Source organism: Aquarana catesbeiana, linkage group LG11, assembly GCF_042186555.1.
Source record: "Aquarana catesbeiana isolate 2022-GZ linkage group LG11, ASM4218655v1, whole genome shotgun sequence".
NCBI lineage: Eukaryota > Metazoa > Chordata > Amphibia > Anura > Ranidae > Aquarana > Aquarana catesbeiana.
The window spans coordinates 183508139-183533015 of NC_133334.1; the positions used below are offsets into that span (position 1 = coordinate 183508139).

The window sequence follows — 24877 nt, forward strand, 5'->3', positions numbered from 1 at the left end:
GGGTATGGTCTGGAATGTCCATGCCCAAGAACTGATCTGGGCCTTTTTTCGCAGCCATCCTCACAAGAAGGTCTTGTTAGGCACCCGGAGGTTGCCCTTAAGGAGGGTCTCCCTCTGCATGTCAGGCTCACCTCTAAGGTACGTGTCACTAGCCTTTCTGTATACCCCAGCCTCTCTGTATACACTAGCCTCTCTGTATAGAGCCTGTATACCCCAGCCTGTTTTCTGTATACACGAGCCTGTCTTCTATATACACTAGCCTGTCTTCTGTATACCCTAGTCTCTCTGTATACCCTAGCCTCTTGGTATACCCTAGCCTGTTTTCTGTATACACTAGCCTGTGTTCTGTATACACTAGCCTGTCTTCTGTATACTCTAGCCTTTCTGTATACACTAGCCTGTCGTCTATATAAACTGGCCTCTCTGTATACCCCAGCCTGATTTCTGTATACACTAGCCTGTCTTCTGCATACTCTAGCCTCTCTGTATAACCTAGCCTGTCTTCTATATACACTACCCTCTCTGTATACACTAGCCTCTCTGTATACACTAGCCTCTCTATATACCCCACCCTTTCTTCTATATACACTAGCCTCTCTATATACACTAGCCTGTTTTTTTGATACACTAGCCTCTCTTTATACACTAGCCTGACTTATGTATACACTAACCTGTCTTCTGTATACCCTAGTCTCTCTGTATAGCCTATCCTCTCTTTACACTAGCCACTCTGTATACACTAGCCTCTCTTTACACTAGCCTCTCTGTATACACAAGCCTCTGTATACCCCAGCCTGTCTCCTGTATACACGAGCCCATCTTCTATTTTCACTAGACCCTCTGTATACACTAGCCTTTCTATATACACTAGCATCTCAGTATACTCTACCCTCTCTGTATACACTAGCCTCTCGTTAAACAAGCCTCTCTCTATACCCCAGCCTCTCTGTATACACTAGCCTCTCTGTATACACTAGCCTCTCTGTATACCCCAGCCTGTTTTCTATATACACAAGCCTGTCTTCTATATACACTAGCCTGTCTTCTGTATACCCCAGCCCCTCTGTATACCCCAGCCTGTCTTCTGTATACACAAGCTTATCTTCTATATACACTAGCCTGTCTTCTGTATACTCTAGCCTGTCTTCTGTATATGCTAGCTACTATGTATACACTACCCTCTCTGTATCCCCTAGCCTCTCTGTATATACTAGCCTCTCTGTATACCCCAGCCTCTCTGTATACACTAGCCTGTCTGTATACACTAGCCTTTCTGTTTACCCTAGCCTCTCTGTATACCCTAGCTTGTCTTCTATATACACTAGCCTGTCTTCTGTAAACTCTAGCCTCTCAATATACCTTAGCCTCTCTGTATACAGTAGCGTCTGTATGTTTGTTATGTGTAAGTAACTGTATGTTGTGTAATAAGTTTGTGATGTATATAAGAATTAGAAATGTATGAATTATGATTATTACTTTTGTATGGCACCAAGATTCATGTCCCCATAAGTGTAAAAATATTTTTAAGTAAAGGGTTTCTCTTTAAGTTGCTTTTGAAAATGCCTGCTGCATATTCAAGTGACCATGAGGGGGAAGGGCGGCCAGGCATGGCTGTCCCATCACTTACAATGGGGACTGTTGGCTACTCCCTGTGGAGAATAGCATGGGGGGAGCTCTTTTTGATTTGAGATGAAAAGGTCATGCATGCAAGCATCACTGTGGGCACTTCTGAAATGTTTTGTTCCTATGGAAGATGCCAGAGTAAGTATATGAACTTTATTTGGGAACAAGAGTGTATGTTTGAGCCCTGTTATTTTGTGTTTATGTAACGTTGTTGTTTGATTGGAGACCCTGTGTTGTTTGGTTGGCTAAGGTCCCTAGTAGTATATAGCCTAAAATGTTTGTAAGTGTTCATGTGGTGTCCCAAATGTGTACTTTTGTGGGGAGAAGTTTATGTTTCTAATAAAGAAATCTTGGTTTGTGCTGCTTTTGGTGGGATCAGCAACTGTATTTCATGTGTTGGTGTTTTAGTGTGGCCCTTTTTATGTCGGCCATTTCGCTGTCTGTCATTTTGTCGTCGGCCATATTGCTGTCTGCCATGTGGTCCTTTTGTTGCAACTACCATTTTGTGTCTGCTGTGTTTTGTGTTATGGCTCTGCTTTTGGGCCAGGTTTAAAAAGGTGATTTTGGTTTGTAGAGGCGTAGTTTAAGGATTTTATTTGTTTTCCTTTGTGTGTGTGTAGCCATGCGTTCTGAGCCACCATCTTTTCTCTAGGCACCATTTCCTGTTAAGTGAAAATGTCTACTTTGCACTGAATTAACTAACTTTAACTGAGTTTTTGTACTTTTAGCGGTATGTGTTATTTTTAATTTTAATTGTTTTGGGTTTTATCGCTTTAGCTGAGGTTTGTATTGTATAGCCTGCAGTAGAAAAGAAAGGCTTTGGTTGACCTCCTTGAGCCATCTTTTTGCAGGTGTTGTGGAAATTTTATGAAGATGTATTTTAATATGTATTGTCATATTATTGTGCTAGCACTCCCGCAGTCCGCTCTAAAGAGCGGACTGGGGCAGAATGATGCTGGTTGAGATCCGTTTGGTAGTGGAAAACTTCCTGAGGTTGGAGAAAAGTGTTTGCAGAGTGGGGATATGTCCGCCATGGAAGGGCCCCTGTGCGATGCACAGACCGATCGTCTGGGGAGGATGTGTTCCCTCTGCAAAGACATTATCGGTTTAGTGGATGTGTGCTCGTGTCACCCCTGTATGCCTGATCAACATATTTGCAGTGCCATGGCGTACACCTGCAGATAATCTCCCATCAGCAGAAATGGTAGTATAGTCCGGGTATGCATTGTTCTCTGTACAATGCAGAATAAGAACTCACGAAAAACTGTAAAAACGGGAGCCTTTGGGTGCGTCATGGTCCGACATCGTCCATGATTTAACCCAGCCATGCGGCTTACATTGTCTAGCTGAGGATAGCTTACAGAGACAGGGGACAGGAAACCATACATGCTGCCCATGCCCAGACATGCCCATAAGACTCCCCTAGTCATTGTTCATTGGATGTTATATAACCCCTCCTGTTTGAGGGAATGCCTGTGCTTGATTGGTCGATTGTGAAACCATGAGGCTCTATTATTTATATGAATAAAAGGTGGCTCCCAGGAAGAGATCAGGGCAGTTGGAGGAGCGATGGAGCTAAGACGGTGACTATGTCTGTTTACTTGGGGAAAAGGGGAGACACAGGTTGTTTAAAGATGCATTATACCATTAGACTGAATGTGTGCTTATTAGCGCAAAAGAGGAAAATGGGTTTTTCCACGACAGTTAAGATGGCGAGCCAGGTAGGAGTGAACAGAACCTCCTTCACAATCGGATCAGTAGGCTGTCTGATGCGTTAGGGAGGTTCTGCTTTGTAAAAGAACACATTTTTCGTCTTTTGGTATAATGCCGGGTTTTTTATTGTATGTTTGTTATGTGTAAGTAACCATATGTTGTGTATGATTTGTCAGTATCGATGGGGTATTTGCCTCTGCTATGGGACCCATTTGGTGCAACCTGGAATGTGTGTGTGACTAAGCAGTTTGTTTGGCTGGCTGATGATTGAATTTGTTTTGGGGCTGCCATGTGGCTTGGCGGAGGAGGAGCAGCCAGGCATGGCTGTTCCATCATTTACAATGGAGACTGTTGGCTACTCCCCATGGACAATAGCATGGGGGGAGCTCTTTTTGTTTTGAGATGAAAAGATCATGCATGAAAGTATCACTGCTGAAATGTCTTGTTTCTATGTGTTTTATGTAACGTTGTTGTTTGTTGTTTGATTGGAGAGCCTGTGTTGTTTGGTTGGCCAAGGTCCCTAGTAGTATATAGCCTAAAATGTTTGTAAGAATTCATTTGTATGTCTCAAATGTGTAGTTTTGTGGGGAGAAAGTGTTGGTGTTTTAATGAAGAAATCTTGGTTTTGGCGGGATCAGCAACTGCATTTCATGTGTTGGTGTTTTCGCGTGGCCCTTTTGTCGTCGGCCATTTTGCTGTCTGCCATGTGGTCCCTTTGTTGTCGGCCATTTTGCTGTCTGCCATGTGGCCCAGCTCGTGTTGTGGCCGTGTGGCCGTTGCGTGATCTTCGTTTGTCCATTTTGTGTCCGCTGTGTTTTGATTTTGGATGGAATTGCTCTGCTTTTGCGCCAGGTTTAAAAAGGTGATTTTGGTTTGTAGAGGCGCAGTTTAAGGATTTTGTGCTGTTTGGCCTGTGGGTCATCCCAGAGTGCTAGCTGCTCCAATTCCTTTGTGTGTGTGTATAGCCAAGCACTTTAGCTGAGGTTTGTATTGTATAGCCTGCAGTAGAAAAGAAAGTCTTTGGTTGACCTCCTTGAGCCATCTTTTTGCAGGAGTTTCAGTTTTTGGCTTTTGTTGCGCCATAGATTTTTTTAATGTCTTGATAGACATAATATGAAACTAGTTAGATGGGTTTTAAGAGCTGAGAAGACAGGGAGTTCTTTCAGGTGTGCAACAGGAAGTTGGTGGGAGGAGCTTGGGGTCTTTTGACTTGGGTTTGGAAGTATGATGAAAACCATTTTTGATTTGATTTGGAATTTAATTCCAGTTGTTTTGTGAAGGTTTATACTGTAATACAATTTTGGGTAGAGAGCAAACAGGAGGCATCCATGTTATTGTTGTAACATCTAGGTACAGAGAAAAGCCACATTGTTCTGTAGAGAAAGCGGGCGTAAGTGTGCTGTGTAGTTTAGTATGGCGACGCAGTGTGCGGTCGTACAGCGCAATGCGCTTGTGTATGCATACACTGTGAGGGGTAGAGACATAATTCGGGGGTTGATCTGTGGTTGTTGACTAATCATTTGACATAGTCAATAGTTGGTTGTTAAAAGAGTGGTACTCTGTAGTTCTGTGCCAAAAGTGTTGGGACAACAAGCCATAGAGTTGACGCCTCGGTTAGGGTTTCTATTTGGAGGACTGGACCAGATATAGTGGTTGTAGTCCATCAATCCACCGTAAAAGAAGGCACCGAGAGGTGCTCCCCTAAATGGGAGCCATGGTTTCCCTGGACACAGGGGTAAGACGATAAGCTTATTCGAATCGCCATGGGCAATGAGCAGTCCGTGCAAGGGAAGGAATGCGAGGCTTCCCACAGTCAGACGTTTGCACAGTACATGAAGTCTAGTTTTGGGGAAAGGGCCATTAAACCCCTTAAAGATTGGAATATATGGTCAGAGGGTACAGTAAGGTGTATTGCTTTGGAAGGTACTTTTGATGTCTGTAGGTACGAGACCCCAGAATAAAAAGACTTTGGAAGCTGTGGCTTCAGAAATCTGTAATGATGAGTGAGTTGATGGATGTGTAGTACACGTTTGTGTGGTTTTGAACTTTGTGTGGCTGGTCCATACAAGATTCCGAGATGCTCTTGTGTTTTTCCCATTGTATTTTTTTTTATCGCTAAAAGAGTGAAGGCCATAGGCAAGCCCACGGGGTGTGCCGGGTGTGCCTGGGCACACCCTAATCCCCCGAGCAGTGTTTAGTTGCATGCCCTCTGTATCCTGAGATCTGCCTGGGCTGATGTGCAATGTGTACCCCGCACCACCTGTGAGGCAGTATAACATTGCCGATATTGGGGCTCGTAAGATCCGCTTAGTGTGGCACTGTCCTCCTGTATAATAACTGCATGCAGAGAGAGAGAGGACCTGTCAGAATTCATGTATGATGTCGGGGTGGGCGGGACCAAGCAGGTACCGAATACCAGCCAATGGGATGAGTCTGGCGGGGCCGCTACGTGTATGTAGCCCCGCCCCCTTTCTTAAGCTGCTCGGTCCTGCTCGGATGTCACACAGGCACAGCGAGCAGAGTGAAGCCGCCCCCCCTCCAGTGTTTATGTGTACACAGGGGGAGGGGACCTGCTGTGCCTGTGCCACGCTGATCAGAGGTAGTGAATGGGATGGGGGGAGGGGGGTCTGTCTGTGCTGAAGGGGGGTTTATGCTTAATGGAGGGCTCCATCTGCGCTGAAGGAGGGGTGTGCTTAATAGGGGGCCCATCTGTGCTAAAGGGGGGTTGTGCTGAATGGGGGGCTCCATCTGTGCTGAAGGGGGGGTGTGCCTAATGGGGGGCTCCATCTGTGCTGAAGGGGGGGGTTTGTGCTGAATGAGGGGGCTCCATCTGTGCTGAAGGGGGGTCTGTCTGTGCTGAAGGGGGGGTCCCTCTGTGCTAAGGGGGGGTCTGTGCTGAATGGGGGGGTATGTGCTGAAGGGGGGGTCTGTGCTGAATGGGGGGGTCCATCTGTGCTGAAGTGGGGTATGTCTGAATGGGGGGATCTGTGCTGAATGGGGGGGTCTATGCTGAAGGGGGAGGTCTGTCTGTGCTGAAGGGGGGTCTGCGCTGAAGGGGGGGTCTGCGCTGAAGGGGGAGTCTGCGCTGAAGGGGGGGTCTGTGCTGAGGGGGGCTGAATAATGTAAAGGGGTCCAGTGGTGCACAGTGGGGTGTTTTTACATTTTAACGTGGGGGTTGCCAGATATATGATCCGCCCGGGTGCCAAATGCTCTAGGTACACCCCTGGAAACCCCCCTCTCCTCTGTCAGTGCTTCCAACTAATGCCACCTGTCTATGCCAGTCAGTGCCGCCTGTCAGTTTGTGAGTGCCAATTAGTGCTTCCAATCAGTGCCACCTGTTAGTGCCAATGAGTGCCAGCGCCACCTGTCAGTGCCAAACAGTGCCAGCGCCACCTGTCAGTGCCAAACAGTGCCAGCGCCACCTGTCAGTGCCAAACAGTGCCAGCGCCGCCTGTCAGTGCCAATTAGTGCTTCCAATCAGTGCCACCTGTCAGTGCCAATGAGTGCCAGTCAGTGCTTCCAATCAGTGCCACCTGGCAGTGCCAGCCAGTGCCGCCTGGCAGTGCCAATTAGTGCTCCCAATCAGTGCCACCTGGGATGAATTAGAGCAGAGACTGCGAGCCAGACATTATCATCCAACATCAGTACCTGACCTCACAAATGCCCTTCTGGAAGAATGGTCAAACATTCCCATAGACACCCTACTAAACCTTGTGGACAGCCTTCCCAGAAGAGTTGAAGCTGTTATAGCTGCAAAGGGTGGGCCAACTCAATATTGAACCCTATGGACTAAGACTGGGATGTCAATAAAGGTCATGTGTGTGTAAAGGCAGGCGTCCCAATACTTTTGTCTGTTTGAGCTTTGGGGTGCACACCCTAATGCAATAGGCTGCGCACGCCTATGGTGAAGGCAGCATTCCATCTGGTTGTTTTTGTTTTTTCATTTTTGTTTTGGAAACTATGAAATGTCTCCCCCACATTTGTATCTAAATGTTTGTCTCATATTTTAGTCTTCTCATTGTTTGTATGTAGTAACAAGAATATGTTTGAATCTACCGCAACAGCCCTCTTGCGGGTCGTGGTTGTTGTATTTTAGTAGGAACCTGAAAGTAAGGGTTACATAGGGTTTAGTTATTGGCAGTTTTGAGGAATGTCAGTGACAATTTATCAATGTACACAAATGTTGTATTGTTTATCATTCTTTTCAGGTAAAATATGAAGGATAGAGTAATAACTTTTGTTTATAAGTATCTCTTCAGGTCCAAGGAGTTTCTGAAAGTGTGTGTACATAGAAAGCAGGTGTATGTAGATAGCTGTACATATGCATAAACACACATGCCTGAGAAGGTAAAAGTATCATAGGCTATTTCACTGTTTCATTGTTTTTTTCTGCATCACTCTAAACCCTGCGTGTCTTCCTCCAGTTTGTAATGAGGAAAAAAAGGGGGGGATGAGAGTGGTGAGAATGACAATTTTAAAACCAATAATACTAACCGCTCTACTTCTAGCCAAGTTTGTGACCTAGTAGGACAACATGTTCATGATCATGACCACCACGACTGTGTTTCTTTGATGGAACTTGAGTCAGCAACCAGCAGTCTGGTGAACTTGAGTCAGCAACCAGCAGCCTGGTGAAAGACGCTCCCATAAGGACCTTTTTGTCAATTGTTCCAGGTATTTCACCTCAGATGGTAAGCCACGCACAGGTTATGCAGTGACCACAGTCATTAAGTTCCTACATGTCTGGGTTATTGCCATATAAGGTTTGTGACAGACTCACCCAGGACAGTGGCTTTTGGAGGGGACTGAATGCTAGCCTCTTGCCTACCGACTATGGGCCTTGACATTTGAGAGAGCTACAAGCATTTAGGAAGATATTCTGTTATGTAATGCAAAAGGACATTATTAAGGAGGTCGTGATGGTCTCTGCATGCTTGGGACCCAGATAGCAGATGTGTGTGAAAGGAATGCTGATTAATGAGATCTGGAAAGCCCTGGGTCTCCTGTTGTCTACTAGTGTGGCTTCTAAGAGTATTTCACCCATTGTTGTTTGTGCTAATTAACTCTGCTATAGTGTGAAGGAGTTCTGTGTTGATGTTTATGATAATGTGTATTGTATAGTCAGTGAGCTAGGAGACGTGAAGTCTACCCTAAAAGGTCATATCTCTGAGTCACCTAGTCTGGGTAAATGATTAGATAACTAGCTCATGTTAATTAGGTTTCTGGTTACAGTTTTTATTGTAAGCCTGCTGTATATATTTGTGTGTCATCTCAAATAAATCAGTCCATGTTCAGCAACTAAACAAGTATCGTCTTGTTTTGTGCTTGTGAGCGGTTGGAATATCTGATATCTATATTCAGACTGGGAGGAAGCGGTATATGTCAAAAGCACTCAAGTGGAGTGTGGGACGTTTTGTTACATTGGTGGCAAGTAGTGGGATGCTTCCTGCAGTCTGGGACATCCAAACTTCCACCTGGATCCAAGGTCCGGATAGCAGGAGAAGAGAGGAGAGGTACAGATACCAGCCACCATGAAAGAGGAGTTCAGAAGGAGCACTGATGGTTTGACCGATTCAGATATTCATATAAGCATACTCCCATTCTCAAATACTTACAGCTTTTCATACAGGACATTATCCCCACGGTATTTGCTTTTCACTATATTGAAATGACCTAAGTGAACTTTATTACTTCATGACAGCAGTTTCTACTGCAACATCCACAAGCTGGTTATTTTCTTTGCTGTCATTCACACGGTGGATGTGAATTACCTACGGCTGCACAACTTTCCACCTCTTTTTCATCTGCAATTAACTTGCATATTCATTTAATTATCAGGAACATTAGCCTCCCCCAGATGACCCAGTAGAAGACATCATCCTATATATGCTTGATGAGAGGTGTGTATGGTGTTTGTATGTGGTGTATGTGGTGGCCATCTGCGTTTGTCTTAGACAACGTTGTCTATTTTATTAATTGGTGGGCGGTACTTGGTTTTTAACCATTTTTTTAATTGGTGTTCAAGTGAATTTTTTCAATAAAATTAATACATTTTTGCTAAATTGCTTGTTCCTCCTTGATGAATTGCTTTTGGTTGGAATTGGTCTCCAATTCCATTTCTCTCCCCCTCCCTTTTTGATATGCGTAGTAAATTCAGAGGAACGCACCTATATTTATGCCTGAGCGCCTTTGGTGTAAGCAATTAGCCTAGTATACACCGGTGTAGTTATCACTGAACTTTCACCAGCTGTCACTAAATTGATAAAGCAAAGCCATCTAGTTCTTTTTATCTCCTCGTTGCTTTTCTGAGTTCAGAAGGAGGTTGCGAGAGATGCAGATACAGCACAGAGAACCAGTATTAGAGCAGGTCCTGCTGGGATGGTTTGATTCTATCCACTGCGAATTCTGGAAGAAAGCGCTAGCCCGTGAGCAGTGACACCAGGAAAAAATTCTTCCCTCCATCCAGGAAAGGTACTGGTCACAGTATGGATTGCGGATGCTGTTTTGGGAGAAAAACCACACAAGGAGCAGACAGCTGAATCAAGCAGCCTGGTCTGGGCAGAGATGCGGCTGGCCCTCCGGTGGCATGTATCCCAAGCATGCCCTTCGATAGCGGATGACAGCCCAACGGAAGACTTTGGCTACGGCGGCCTGGGAATGTTGTATTGTGGTGGAAATTTTGAAATCCATATTTATATCATGGAGCTCCAAGGGAACCATTGCAAGGACTATAATTAATTTACCATGCCCCATTGAATATATATATATATATATATATATATATATATATATATATATATATATATATATATATATATATTATATTATATATTTTTTTTTTTTTTTTCAGGGGGAACTTGGTGGAACTCAGTTCCACCACCTCTGGCTCAGACTCTTTGGTGACTGCTCACCACAATCACATGTAAACACAGAAGTCTGGTTTCTGTGTTTACAAGTTACAGCTCTGCACTCTGTATGTAATGCAATCCTGGTATTTGATGCCCCTTTAAGACCCTCCTACTGTTTTCGTGAAATTTGACTGAACACACCCACTATTTGATGTGATTTGGAGGGTGTGTGTAGGGAGGGTGTGTGTAGGGGGAGGGGTTTGGTAGGGTCGGGGTTAAGTTCCAGCACCTATTGTTTGAGAAAAAAAGCCCTGTGTACCGGTATATGTTATTACAGGACTTTATATATTTTGTGATATCATGATGATATAGGAGCCCAGCTTACATTTTAAAAATACATTTTTTCCTGTCTCATGGGAACGGTTGAATGTCTTCAGGTGATAATTAAATCAGTTAATTATCCGTTTGTTTTGTAAAGAGCCTGGGCAGACATTGCGGCTCCCAAGTCCTTGAAATGCTAATTTATGTTATATCAAAGAGGGCTGATGGTTGTAAATCAAGAGATGATTAAACAGGTACTCAGGTTTTCAGACACAGAGGCACCGGAGATAGCCTCTTGCTTAGGTGGGAAGCATGATGACAAACTAGAATTGAACTTACAGCCAATCAGAATTTGAGGCAACTCTGAACCAATGGACATTTAGGAGGCTTCAGAGGTAGCCAATCAGAATTCAATGCCACTTCTGAACCAATGAGGTGATCCTGAGTTTTGATTGGTAGGAATGGGGTATACTTTTTTTTTTTTTTTTTTTTTGGCAGTCTAATTTTTTTATTTTAATTAGATTTTTTTTTCTAGATTTAATAACTTTACAAAATTACAGATCATACCACAGAGAGATAGAAATATCAGTAGGAATTGAGATAGTGACTTATCCTGGTTAAGAGATTAAGCATGTGGACCATGAAGCACTAGTAAGTACCTATAAAAATGGTTCTTGGTAAACCAATGAGCATTTGGCCCTGATGTACTAGAACGTGCCTATAAAAATGGTTCTTGCTAACCCAATAATCATTCAGGTCATAATGTACTAGCAAGTACCTTTAAAAACGGGTTTTAAAGATGTTGAGAAAAATCTATGACAAAGTGATATTATCAAAAAATACTTACTGCAATTTGACATAATTGTTGGTTCAATCAGCCGATAGGTTCACTTTAAATATTGTTTAAATAAAATGACACAAAAGACGCTATATATTTATGAAATAAAAAAGGAAGACAAGGCACCCCTTAAAACTAAAACAAAGTTAAATTCCTGAGACACAAAACTGATGTCCAAAAAGTTACTTATTCAAAAACAGTTAATAATAGCTTAAAATGTACATTTTAAAATATTTGGTATGCAAGAGGCAGGTTAGAAAATACAAAATTATTCTGTACACAGAAGATGTGTACATAGTAGTCCCTGGGTAGGAATACAGTTATAAAATGATTACAGTATGTTATTTTACCTTTTTAATACTATTTATAGGATCTAACAGCATAAGGAGGCAGGAAAAACACACACTAGCAGAATAAGACAGAAGTAAGCAAATTGTAACGTCCATAACTGAGTATCTTCCAAAGAAAAAAAAAAATTTAAAAATTTGTTTTTTCCTTCCATAATTTTTTATTGCTTCTGAAGTAACAGTCTGGATAACCGAGAACCCTTAAAAACAAAATTAAAGAATTTTTGGGGAGAAGGTTGCACAATACTAGAAAATCAGATAATATAAAAACCTGACACCTACCAATAGAAATGAAAGGAACAGAAATACAGAAATCTGCCATGAGGAAAAAAAAAAAAAAAAGCCTGCCATTGTGATCCTCCTTTAAATGATTATTTCTTCAATAATCACTAAACCTGAAAAAAAAAAAAAAAGGTATGCACATTGGTTTTACTTGTTTCACTGGCAGCATACTTGCTCTAGGTTGGATCTGTGTGACAGAGTAGTAGCATTTCCAGGAGATCATACTAAGTTTCCTTTAAACATGAGTAAACTACACCTTCTCTTTAAATTGTGTATAGGATTGAAATAGAACCACCTATGTACATTTCTCTAGTTATCCAGGTTAGCAATAGAAGGGCACGAAAACCTATTTCATATAAAAGGGATACTAGCCATATTTTAAAAATATGTATAATAAAGTTACAATGCATGCGGAGGACTCTCATTGAACTAAGGAGTCTTAAGGAAGAGCGAAGTCAAGGCTACCAATAGCAGCCAATCAGCTTTCTTCAACCAGTGGGTTAATCAGACCCTCTGTATTGATATTGGAGCCTGGGGAAATGCCTTGCCTAAAGCAGAAAACACAACAAACATACAGGGTTGAGAGGTTTTCATTAACTCTTTTACATAAACCGAGTCAGGATTTAGGATAATGGCCTTTTAATGGGATTTATTCTTGCACACACTTTCAGCAAAGTCCACATATGTTAAATTCTACCGTTACTCTTGGGAAGGGATCCAAGCAAGCATAGAGGGTAGCTCTGCAATGCTATTGACATTCAGAGCATTTACAATTTCTATGAACTACAGGTTGGCTTCATTTACAAAGTTAGGTTAGGAACCTTGTGCAAAAGTTTGTAGAACCCAAATCAAGAATAAAAAATTAGATTGTAAAATAAAAAAAATAAAAAAACTGAACACACCAAAGTACCTATATCATTCAGCAAATGGGCTTACTCAAGCAGCCACCAAAAAGAATACAATAACCCACTGCTGTCATGCATGTACCTCTATTTAAAAGAGGTAGTCATAGACTTAAAAAAAGATAAGATATGCAGTTGAAAAAACTAAAAGTAAATAAAACGTATTAATGTGCTATAGTAGTGCTGCTCTGTGTTTGTGCGTTGTAGATAGATTTTGCCTAACTTCAATTCTACCATAGACTGTCTATTAAAAAAAAAGTGATTTGGTAATGCACGTGTCCTACTGATTTAGCTAAAGTGTAAATTTTAAATGACATCTATATTAAAGCAAAAAGAGCAATCAAATGTACATCAGACCTGTTTTTATCCAAACCGGTGCTCCTCTACAAGAGTATGTGTGCATTCATGTTAAACTATCAACTACTCAAAAATAATTAAATTTAAGCTGTATGTGTCCACTAATAGAGACATACTTGTGTGCAAATAAAGTATTAATAGCAGAAAAGAAGAGCCTTATTTCCTCTAAACCAATAAGGTGGTGCAAAATATTCATCATACAAAGTTGTGTGTGCTGGGTGAAGTACAGAAGGCAAAAGAAAATACATGGAAAAAAAAAAATCTAAAAACAAGGGTGTTACGGCAAATGGGTTAGGAAGGTGAATATGACAAAGTGACAAGCTGTGATTTCATATACAAACCAAAAAAATAATGCACATTGAAATGCCAGGATTCTATAACAGTGGGAACTACTGTTTATTTATTATATGTCTTCTTTTTAGTGGCTCTTGTAAACTGCTGACTTTTCTAAATCTCATTTATCCAAGTGTCTGAAGAAGTGTGTCCCTAATAGAATTTTCTATGCTGAACTGGAGTAATCCGATTGGTCGGTGTAGGCAAAAGACAATTCTCTTAGACACTTTGATAAATGTTCATTCTTAAACCTGGATACAGGCAACACAAGGTGTACAGACTGAATAAAAAGCCAGCAGTCAAATCATGCATCCAGGAATTTCTCATACATATAGTCCATTTCAAGTACTGTGGCTTTTGTTAAATGGTAACGCCAGGCATTCTTAAGTTTTAGATAAAGTAGGGAAGGGTTAGATGCGGTCATTTTTTATCACGCGTCCTTCACTTCCTGTCCTACTGATGTTGGCCATCAAGATAGAAAGGTGAGGAGAAATCTCTCCAACAGGCACACACAATTTAAATTAAAAAAAAAAAGGGGCAGGAGAGAGGTCCAAACCCTTTCCAACCAATTTAGGTTTTGTCACGAGTTACACATTTTGTCACAGGTTACCTTTAGTGAATGATTTACATTGAGGCATCTCCTTCCCCACAATATTTTACAATGGCTTCTATAGTTACATTATCCACTCTGCTGGAATAGCCCGTGTTCATTGGAAACCCCTATTGTCACAGGCAGAGTATGGTTTCTTCAGAACCTGCAGTAGCTGCCATCTGATGTACACAAAGTTGACGTTTATGATGTTTTCACTTTAAACAGGTATTTCACAGACAAGTTCTAGACAGCCACATGTGACCAGTAATGAATAAAGTTATAGTTAACAAATAGCTCTGTAGTATATAAATAAGATGGTTCAATTTACAAATCCCACATTCTCATTTGGTTCAGTCTTTGAAGGCAATACTCTGTGGCTGGCACTGAAAGGATAAATCGGATAGTTCTTCTACTTACACAAAAACCACCATAACTTACTAGTCCAAAAAATGTTACTTTTGCAGCTAAAGTAATAATTCTACTCAGTTTTGAAGGAGGAGGCACACTCATGATTTCTCGAATATTTACGTCAGTACTCCAGTTCTTCTCTATACCAGGTACATGACCCATCCCAACCACTCCAACAACAATAGTTGGTATGCTTTTTTGAGGCTCATTCTCAGAGGCACGTGGTAGTTCTGTTTTTTTAGCTGCTTCCTTCAGCATGTAGGTTAGATAAATATCTCTCTCCGAGACTATGGTGCGATGGAGTTCAGGAAATTCACCAATCATTTCTGCCATTATCTGTTCTAATAAATCCTTCTGCTTACATTTCTCCACATCATCTTCACTTATTGGGTCAGACAAGGAGCACAGGCCCCAGGCAAGCTTCACCTTTTGCCAGAATGAAAGTGCAGCAATCGCTCTCTTGAATGTTACAGGAATAGGTCTATCTCCAAGGTGAAATTTGCAAAAAGGCACTTTGCTGGCCTCTTTGAAGGCCTCTCTGAACTCACCACCTGGGGCCATTCCCAGCTGTTCTGTGATGTGTGCAGACACTTTTAATAAGAGAATTTGCATGAGACCGGACATAACTCCATTCTGTTTAATAGCTTGGTGAAGCTTCTCAAAATTAATTTCTTTGGCTTCTTTTAATAATGTCTCTTCATCCATCTTCAGCATAGATACTCTATATTGGCACAGCTCAACCACAACAACATCAGGCTGTAATTCCTGAATGGTCTTTACCACATCTTGCTTGCTGCTGTCGCTAAAGTGAGCAGTGCCTACAATGTACACTTTACTTCCATCCTCTCTGCCAAGTTCTGTCACAGTTTCTGGAAGTGATGGACATTTCTGTCGTTTCTTAATTTTCATCTCCCACAGAATCCTAAAAGCATCAGCATCCGAGATGTGTGGGGATTCAGAAGAATCAGCCGGTCCATCCTCTGATGTACCAGATTCTGCCATTGGTTGTGTACCAACCTCCTGTGGTCGGCCTTCCTGCATTATAGAATTAGTTGCAGCAGAAAAAACTGGACGTAGAGGCACAGGGGGGATGGGAAGACTCGGGACTGCCAGCTACCCTCTTCCGCTATGAGTGTGGGCGAGCTGGGAGCAGGCACTCAGCTGAAGCTACAGCACGGTACAACATGCTGCACTAGTCATCTGTCCGAAGGGAAGCCAGCCAGGAATGGGGTATTCTAACAACATAAAAATAAAAGCCTAGAGATGCTAGCTCTCTTCGGCTCACGGTCTAGGTGAAACATGGTAACATAAGGGCTGTCTAGGTAATGTATCTTTATTATCTATATGTCTCTTCTCTTCTCTCTAACTTTTTTCTATCCTAGGTAATAACTTAATAGCATGTGTATGACCATTATAGCAATATTTCGTATCATTGGTAACATTGTTGTTTTTAAGGTTGTATCAGTTATGTTATAGTTGCTTACCTCGGATTAATACAAGTTTCTTTTCTGTACAATAGTAAGTTTAAATAAATTAGATTTATTTAAACTTTTCCTTTTCGCACAGGTATCATTCATCCTTAATTTCATGCGTTGATTCATATATAGATAAAAGGTTTTAATCACTTATGTATCATTAAGTATATAAGTGAGGTAGGTAAAAATAGCCTTTTCTGTATGTAAAGCTGACAGGGGACCCTAACTTTGGGAGTGATTTCGAGTGGCGGTTGGATGAAATCATGGATTTCTGAGAAGGGCTACTGAACGTCTCAGGAGTGCACTGGGCACAGGAAGGAGTTTCTGGCCGTTCAGGAATGGGAGCTGGAGATCGCCTACAGACGGCTGCTAGACTCTGCTCAGCGCCAGGGCTGGGCTCCCTTTGCCTGGGACTGTCAGGAAATACCAGTTGACAACTCTGAAATCCTGGCTGAAGAGTCAGCAATGTGGCAGAGTAACAGTGTGCTTTGCCAACCTGCCCCCGCAGCTATAGACGTGGAGGTCTTATGGCGGATGCAGCAAGTGCTGACTGACCTTGATGATCCTGTTTCTGCATGGGATGGTCTTGGATGGAGGGATGTGCCTGTCCAGCAGCATGCCAGAGAATCGGCAGTGGAAAATCTGGAGATTGCCATCCCCAAAGCTGAAGTGCTGACAACACGTCAGAGCTCTGCTAACCTCTGCACAGCACGGATAGCATCTTCTGGGTTCCATGGACAAATGGTGAACCTCTATCCCCAGACACCAGTTGCAGAGACAGGGGATTTGATAGACTTTTCTTCTGAGGAAGGACAACCTGGTGAGCCCCCAGCAGAAGAGCTGGTATTAGGGCCAAACTTCACTGTGCTCTGCCCAGCACCAATAGCAGTATCTGTGGAGTTACAAGAGGCTCAGGGTGAGAAGGTGGTGGTCACTTCCCAGCAGCAGATCAGGATACAGGGGGAGAAGGGAGAGGAAGTGTTCGTCATCCCTCCCCAACAGTTGGCCAGGGTGGATGAAGAGGTCTTTCCTCCCCAGCAAAGATCCGTGCACCTGGGAGACAGTACCACAGACATGTCGTCCCAGCAGCCAGATGAGGGAATGGAAAAGGAAGCAGCCGGCTCACCTCCCCAATGGCAGCTACACAGTTTGGGAGTGGGGGAAGCCAGCCTCCTGCCCCAGCGGTTAGCCGGAGCAGAGGCTGTGGAGTCCCCAGCAGAAGTGCTGGCAACAGGGCAGAGTGCTACCAACCTCTGCCCAGCACCAGCAACAACTGTGGAGTTAGAGGAGCCGGGGCAGTTAGCCCCTCACTCCAGCAACAAGCTGATGTAGTAAAGCTGCTACTCCCAGTTGAATCACTGCAAACAGGACAGAGCGCCGCTGGCCTCTGCCTGGCACCTACAATGTCTCTACAGCTTCAGGAAGCTGGGGCGATCGGCCCATCTGCCCAGCAGCAAACCGAGCCCCGGAATGTTAAAAACCACCGGACAGAGAGTCAATGACCTTTGCCCCACACCTACTGAGGTCAACTATTCCTTGCAGCCAAGAATGGAGATCATGTGGACAGACCATTTGAGTTCACTTTGCCCGACTAATGCATGTCCAGAAATGTGACAGACTCACCCAGGACAGAGGCTTTTGGAGGGGACTGAATGCTAGCCTCTTGCCTACCGACTATGGGACCTGGCATTTAAGGGAGCTACAAGCATTTAGGAAGATATTCTGTTATGTAATGCAAAAAGGACATTATTAAGGAGGCCATGATGGTCTCTGCATGCTTGGGACCCATATAGCAGATGTATGTGAAACGAATGCTGACTAATGAGATCTGGAAAGCCCTGGGTCTCCTGTTGTCTACTAGTGTGGCTTCTAAGAGTATTTCATCCATTGTTGTTTGTGCTAATTAACCCTGCTATTGTATGAAGGAGTTCGGTGTTGATGTTTATGATAATGTGTATTGTATAGTGAGTGAGCTAGGAGACGTGAAGTCTACCCTAAAAGGTCATATCTCTGAGTCACCTAGTCTGGGTAAATGATTAGATAACTAGCTCATGTTGATTAGGTTTCTGGTTACAGTTTTTATTGTAAGCCTGCCGTATATATTTGCGTGTCATCTCAAATAAATCAGTCCATGTTCAGCAACTAAACAAGTATCGTCTTGTTTTGTGCTTGTGAGCGGTTGGAATATCTGATATCTATATTCAGACTGGGAGGAAGCGGTATATGACGAAAGCACTCAAGCGGAGTGTGGGACGTTTCGTTACATGGTTTGTTTGAAGGTCAACCAAAACCAGTTGTACTTTCCTCAGCAGCTGTCACCTATATTCTCAGCTGATAGGGTGGGTGCAGTCACTGTAACATGAACTTCAAAAGGTCCACAACAGGGTTCATGAGTCCCTCCTGGACCCTGACACAATAACCGGTTTACATTCTTTCCAACCAGGTGACTGGGTCATTGTAAAGAAGCTTAAGGGATGAGACAACTGGATCCACGCCAGCCACTGCAAGAAGCTACTCAACTACACCAAAGGATGAGGAGTATCTTTGTTTATTTATATTTTTAAAGTGTATTCTCCAACTAGCTAAGACAGCTAACAAGACACATGGTTGGGTCTACTCTGAGTCTCCACTAAGCTCTAGTGCCCCAGCGATGACGGCAGTACATGCTTTATGTGATGTTCATATCGGTATGAGGAGTTTTGACAAACTATTAAAATCCAAACAGACACTTGTCAATAGAATTTAATGGTACATTTCTAGAGGGTAAAACTATTTATAGCTTTAACAATAGTTCTGGTTCTTGCCAGCTTTGGTATCGGGACAACTAGATAGCCCACAAGTGTGCTTAAACTTTAGTTTGGTATTAATGCGGATCTACAGCTTATAAGGTAATTCCCCCTAATGCAAGAGGTACATGCGTCCGGGTGAAACTTGTCCCAGCATCTTATGTCGCGGCCGATCGTGAGGATCTGATGGCGCGACAGAAGGTAAGAATGGCAGGGACAGTTGGAAGGGAATTGCTCACCAGCCCCGACCAGTTCTGGGCATGGTTTCCTGTTTGTACATGGTGGGGGCTTGAGCTTATGAAACGATTGAACAATTTCTCATCCGTTGTGGATGGGATGTTCAATGTAACTGTTGAAGCTACAAGGAAGTTCCCACAGTCCAAGGGGGGTTTCTGGGAATTCATAGGTAAAGCTTGTTGTACCTGGATCGAGGATACTAGTGACAAAGTTCAGGCCCATATGGGTAAGGTTTAGATCCCTGCAAGGCAAAGCCAGAGCTATAGCTAGTGAAGGTTGGAAGTTCTTTTAAGGGTCTGGGAATCTTTGGAGATTTTTATTTTGCAGTGGATCATAGTTGAAGGAAGTAGGGGTATATATACTCATGTTGTTTTTGTTTCTATTCCTTCTATATGCCGCGATGAGGTGCTACTGTTGCCTGATTGGATGAGTGAACAGAGCCTAAGCAGATGAGGATGCCCTGAAGCCCAACCCAAGTACAAGACACAGAGTATCACAGACCTTCATGTCCTCTTCCTAAGTCATCCCTCCTGAAAAACAGAGTCTACAAGTCAAGCTGTGTTTTCCTTTTTATGGACTTAAGGACTGATTAAGAAGAAGATCAAGATTCATCGAGGGACACATGGGAGCATATGACAAGAGGAGGGACTGTTGTGGAAATTTTATGAAGATATATTTTAATATGTATTGTCATAGTGTCTCCCAGTGTTAGTACTCCCGCAGCTCGCTCTAAAGAGCTGACTGGGGCAGACTGACCCTGGTTGAGATCCGTTTGGTAGTGGAAAACTTCCTGAGGTTGGAGAGAAGTGTTTGCAGAGTGGGGATATGTCTGCCAGCAAAGGGCCCCTGTGCGATGCACAGAACGATCGTCTGGGGGGGATGTGTTCACTCTGCAAAGACATTATCGGTTTAGTGGATGTGTTCTCGTGTCACCCCTGTTTGCCCGATCAACATATTTGTAGTGCCATGGCATACACCTGCATATAATCTACTATCAGCAGAAACGGTAGTATGGTCCGCGTATGCGTTGTTCTCTGAACAATGCAGAATAAGGACTCACGAAAAACAGTAAAAACGGGAGCCTTTGGCTGCGTTATGGTCGGACAGCGTCCATGATTTAACCCAGGCATGTGGCTTCCATTGTCTAGCTGAGGATAGCTTACAGAGACAGGGGACGGGAAATCATACATGCTGCCCATGCCCAGACACGCCCATAAGACTCCCCTAGTCATTGTTCATTGGTTGTTGTATAACCCCTCCTGTTTGAGGGAATGCCTGTGCTTGATTGGTCGATTGTGAAACCATGAGGCTCTATTATTTTTATGAATAAAAGGTGGCTCCCAGGAAGAAATCAGGGCAGTTGGAGCGATGGAGCTAAGACGGTGACTATGTCTGTTTACTTGGTGAAATGGGGAGACACGGGTTGTTTAAAGATGCATTATACCATTAGACTGAATGTGTGCTTATTAGCGCAAAAGAGGAAAATGGGTATTTCCACAACACAGGAGTTTCAGTTTTTGGCTTTTGTTGCGCCATAGATTCTTTTAATGTCTTGATAAACGTAACATGAAACTAGGCTTCCCCTCCCTCTTCCTGTTCATTGATATTTAATAAACCAGTTAGATGGGTTTTTAGAGCTGAGAAGACAGGAAGTTCTTTGAGAGATGTGATGTACAACAGGAAGTTCTTTGCAGGTGTGCAATAGGAAGTTGGTGGGAGGAGCTTTGGCTCTTTTGACTCGTGTTTGGAAGTATGTTTGATTTTTAAATATAATTCCAGTTGTTTTGTGAAGTTTTATACTGTAATACAGTTTTGGGTAGAGAGCATACAGGAGGTATCCACATTATTGTTGTAATATCTAGGTACAGAGAGAAGCCACATTGTTCTGTAGAGAAAGCGGCGTAAGTGTGCTGTGCAGTTTAGTCTGGCGACACAGTGTACGATCGTACAGTGCAATGCTGGATACATGTAAAGTGGGCAGCAGTTTTGGGAGAGTCTCCCCTTTGCACGCGTACCCGCTGTGCCGGTGTTTACGGTCGGATGAAGGAGGATGGGTTAACTAAATTTGAAAAATGTTTTGTATCCAAATGAATGCTGCATTGCTGGGTATTGTGGTGCTCCCTGCAGCCTCTATGCATCCACAGGGAGTACTCTGCATAACAGGTACACAAAGTAACATTTTGTCTGTTCACACATGGCAATAACCTGTTGGTGGCTTCTCATGTTTGCTTTACTGTTGCCATTATGCCAACCCCCTCAAAAGACCAGCATTTCCAGAGAAGGTAGAGGAGTCACCTGTGGATGACTACTGGAGCCAGCCTTGGCCTGTTGAGATATGGGATATCCTTTTATATTTCTATGCGCTCTCCAGTTTTTCGAGCAAAAAAGAAAAAAATTGGGGAGAAGAATGTTTATGATGTCTACAATTCTCTTGGTTTGTGTACATTGCAGAATATTATTGTAATTCTGTTGAAAATTCCTACCTTTTTTGTCACTGTTCTGAACAAACTTTTTCATTATGTCCTGATTCCTGGCAGGGCTAGGTTTAGCTCATGAACCACCTGCTGAATCAGGGCTGTAGATGGAGGCTTCAGTCTCCCTCTAGCAGTAGTTAAACCTTTTAGGTTTTTTTTGTTTTTTTTACTAAGCTAACTATTTTATTGCATTTAATTATTTTTATGGGGTTATATATTGGTAATTACCAGTCTCAGAGCAAAACAGCCCTCTTCAGGCTCTTCAATAATGACCATGGCTATATGAGTCTTGCTTTTATATGGTTATATATATTCTGGCAATGACCAGTCTAATAGCCTTCCCAGGCAAATCTGCCTCTTCAGACTCTCCAAAGGGAAAGATGTGGAGGAACATGACTGTGTGAATTTTGCTTTGATTGAGCAACCAGAGAAGAGGATGATGATACCTAACAGGTTGTCTTATTTATTAAACAAGTGGCAAATACATTCAAATGAGTTATTCCCACTTACCCTGTGAAGGGGTTGAATTCTCTGGCAAGGAGCAGTCTCACAGCTTTCCCAAGCAAAGCATTCCTTTTCAGACTCTAATGCTGCGTACACACGATCAGACTTTTCGACAACAAAACCATGGATTTTTGTTCGAAGGTTTTTGGCTCCAACTTGTCTTGCATACACACGGTCACACAAATGTTGGCCAACAATTACGAACGTGGGAACATGGTGACGTACAACACCTATGACTAACCGATGAAAAGGAAGTTCAATAGCCAGTGCGCCACCCTTCGGACTCCTGCTAATCTCGTGTTCATTTCGTTTTAGTAGAGGTTTGGTGAGAGATGATTTGTGCTTTTCAGCCTCATGTTTTTCAGTTCGTTTCTGCTTTTCAGTTTGTGCTTGTCAGTTCGTATCCATTCTTCAGTGAGTGTTGTCAGTTAGTTCCTGTCTTTCAGTGTGTTCTATTTATAGGTCGCTTCTGATTTTCAGCACGTTCTTGTCCACTCGTTTCTGATTTTCAGCTCATTCTTCTCAGGTCCTTTCTGATATTCAGTGTGTTCTGACAGTTCGTTCTGAGCAGCCGTTCATTTTCTAGCCATGTTGCAGATATGTACTCGTCGTAGAGTTCGTGCTGTTGTTGGGCTTGGTGTTGGAGTTATTGCTTTGACCCAAGTCCAGTCCATAAACAGGGGGAGGAGGAGTTCTTGGACCAAGAATTGGTTGCTTAATCGTGACCAATTCTCTCATATGCCTTTGTTGCGGGAGCTCCAGGAGAATAATCCCGATGATTTCAGGAATTATCTCCGGATGACGGACCCCATCTTTCATTGTCTGTTGGCTTTGCTGTCCCCTTATATTACGAAGCAGGACACCTGCATGCGGCAAGCCATCACTCCCGAACAAAGGCTCGTCACCATCTTGCGGTACTTGGCGATGGGGAGAAGTCTCCAGGATATCAAGTTCATGACTGGAATCTTCCCCCAGGCTCTGGGAATCATTATTCCAGAGACCTGTTCTGCCATCATTCAGGTCCTGCAGAAGGACTATATTAAGGTAAGTTTTATCCTTTAACATCACATTCTATGTATTTAATGTTTGCTAATGTATTTAATTTCATCATTCCATAATTACCATGATTGTAATATGCTGTGAACGTCCTCTTTGTCCTCATGTATGCTGTAAGCTTTAATGCTCCTTTTTTGTCCGTCATGCATATTGGCCTTCACTAACCTCCCCAGCATGCTATCCTGGGCCCATACACACCTAGCCTAGTCACTTAACAATGTATTTTCTCAGCTCCATTGTAGTGCTTACCCTAAACACCCCCCAAAATGTGGCCAAATGTTATTGTTGTCCTTAAATTCAGGCAGAGTGCAAGAGGCTTTTTTTGGGGCCAAAACTCATTTGGAACCCTCCATCCCCCCAACCGCTAAGTCAACCGATACCAATACTCTATCTGCTGACTTGGCCAAACCCATACACACTATACCTCCCTCTTTTGTGGTCAGATTTATAGATGAATTCACCAAAGCATGTAGTGCAAGTGCCTGCCTGAATACTTTCAAATGGTACTGTTTAAAGTTTTGTTCTCCTATTATCTTGATAGGTAATTGCAGAATATCAAAATGTGCTTTCATTTGGACAGTGTGTATTCATACTTTTGGATTATGACGCTTCTTACCTGTCCAGTGGGCTGCCAATAGTGTAAGTAAGGAGGGGCTGGCCAAAGTAACACACATTATTTATGCCTTTAAATACTCATTTCAATAAATGTTATACTTATGTTGGCCAAGAATGTTTGTGTCTAATCTGCTTGCAATGTTATGTGCAAAAAGTTTCCTTCCAACCCAGAGGATTGGTAGACTGTGGCCTCCCAATTCGACCAGCAGTGGGACTTTCCCAACTGCGGTGATGCGATAGATAGGAAGCACGTACAGATCGTCCCAACCCCCAACTCGGGGTCATGCTACTGTAATTACAAGGGGTACAGTAGTATTGTGACGTTGGCGGTGGTGACGGTGAATTATGAGTTCTTATATCTGGACATAGGGAAGAATGGCTGTATGTCAGATGGAGGAGCGATTGCACAGACAGAATTTTACAGGCATCTCCAGAATGGCAGCTTGGGGTTGCCACCTCCAGCAGATAATGTGACGGGCCTCCAGTTTGTTTTTGTGGCAGATGAGGCCTTTGCGCTGGGGGACCATCTGACGAGGCCGTTCCCCATGAGGACCCTGACACCGGAGGAGAGGGTTTTTAATTATCGGCTGGCCCATGCCAGAAGCGTGGTCGAGAATGCCTTTGGCATAATGGCCAGTGGGTTACGGCTTTTCCAAACGGCCATCAACATGGCCGAATACAAACTCAACCACATCATTATGAGCTACTGCATTCTTCATATTTTCCTACAAAAGAATGCAGCCAACTATCTGGCCTCAGTTGCGACCGAGGTTTTCCTACGAAAGAATGCAGCCAACTATCTGGCCTCAGTTGCGACCGAGGCTGACTTTTCACCAGGTCAAATGACAGAGCTTGAAAGTGGCCGTCCTGGCTTGCCCCCCCCAAAGTAGTACGGCATAAGTATGTGGAATACTTCTTGGGTAGGGGGCAATTGATTTACCAGCAAATCTGGAAGCTGTTTACAATAAAAAATTTTTGCAAAACGAAACTAATATTTCATTTGATTTACTGCTTGTGTTTCTTATCCGTCTCCTAGGTTCTCCAATGGCCTTTTAATTTTCGCCATTTTCTTCAATAGTGCAAACGTAACTTATTTGATACATGAGGTGACAATCTCTTCTTCAGCTAACTATTATGTTGTGCTGTGGGTCTGCTACACACACACA

The 24877-nt window shown here is 43.1% G+C and overlaps 1 pseudogene; it reads right to left on the bottom strand.

Annotated features, from left to right (window-relative positions):
- Positions 1-14141: 14141 nt before the first annotated feature.
- On the bottom strand, positions 14142-15779 carry LOC141113006 (traB domain-containing protein pseudogene; annotated as a pseudogene).
- Between the last annotated feature and the right edge of the window lie 9098 nt (positions 15780-24877).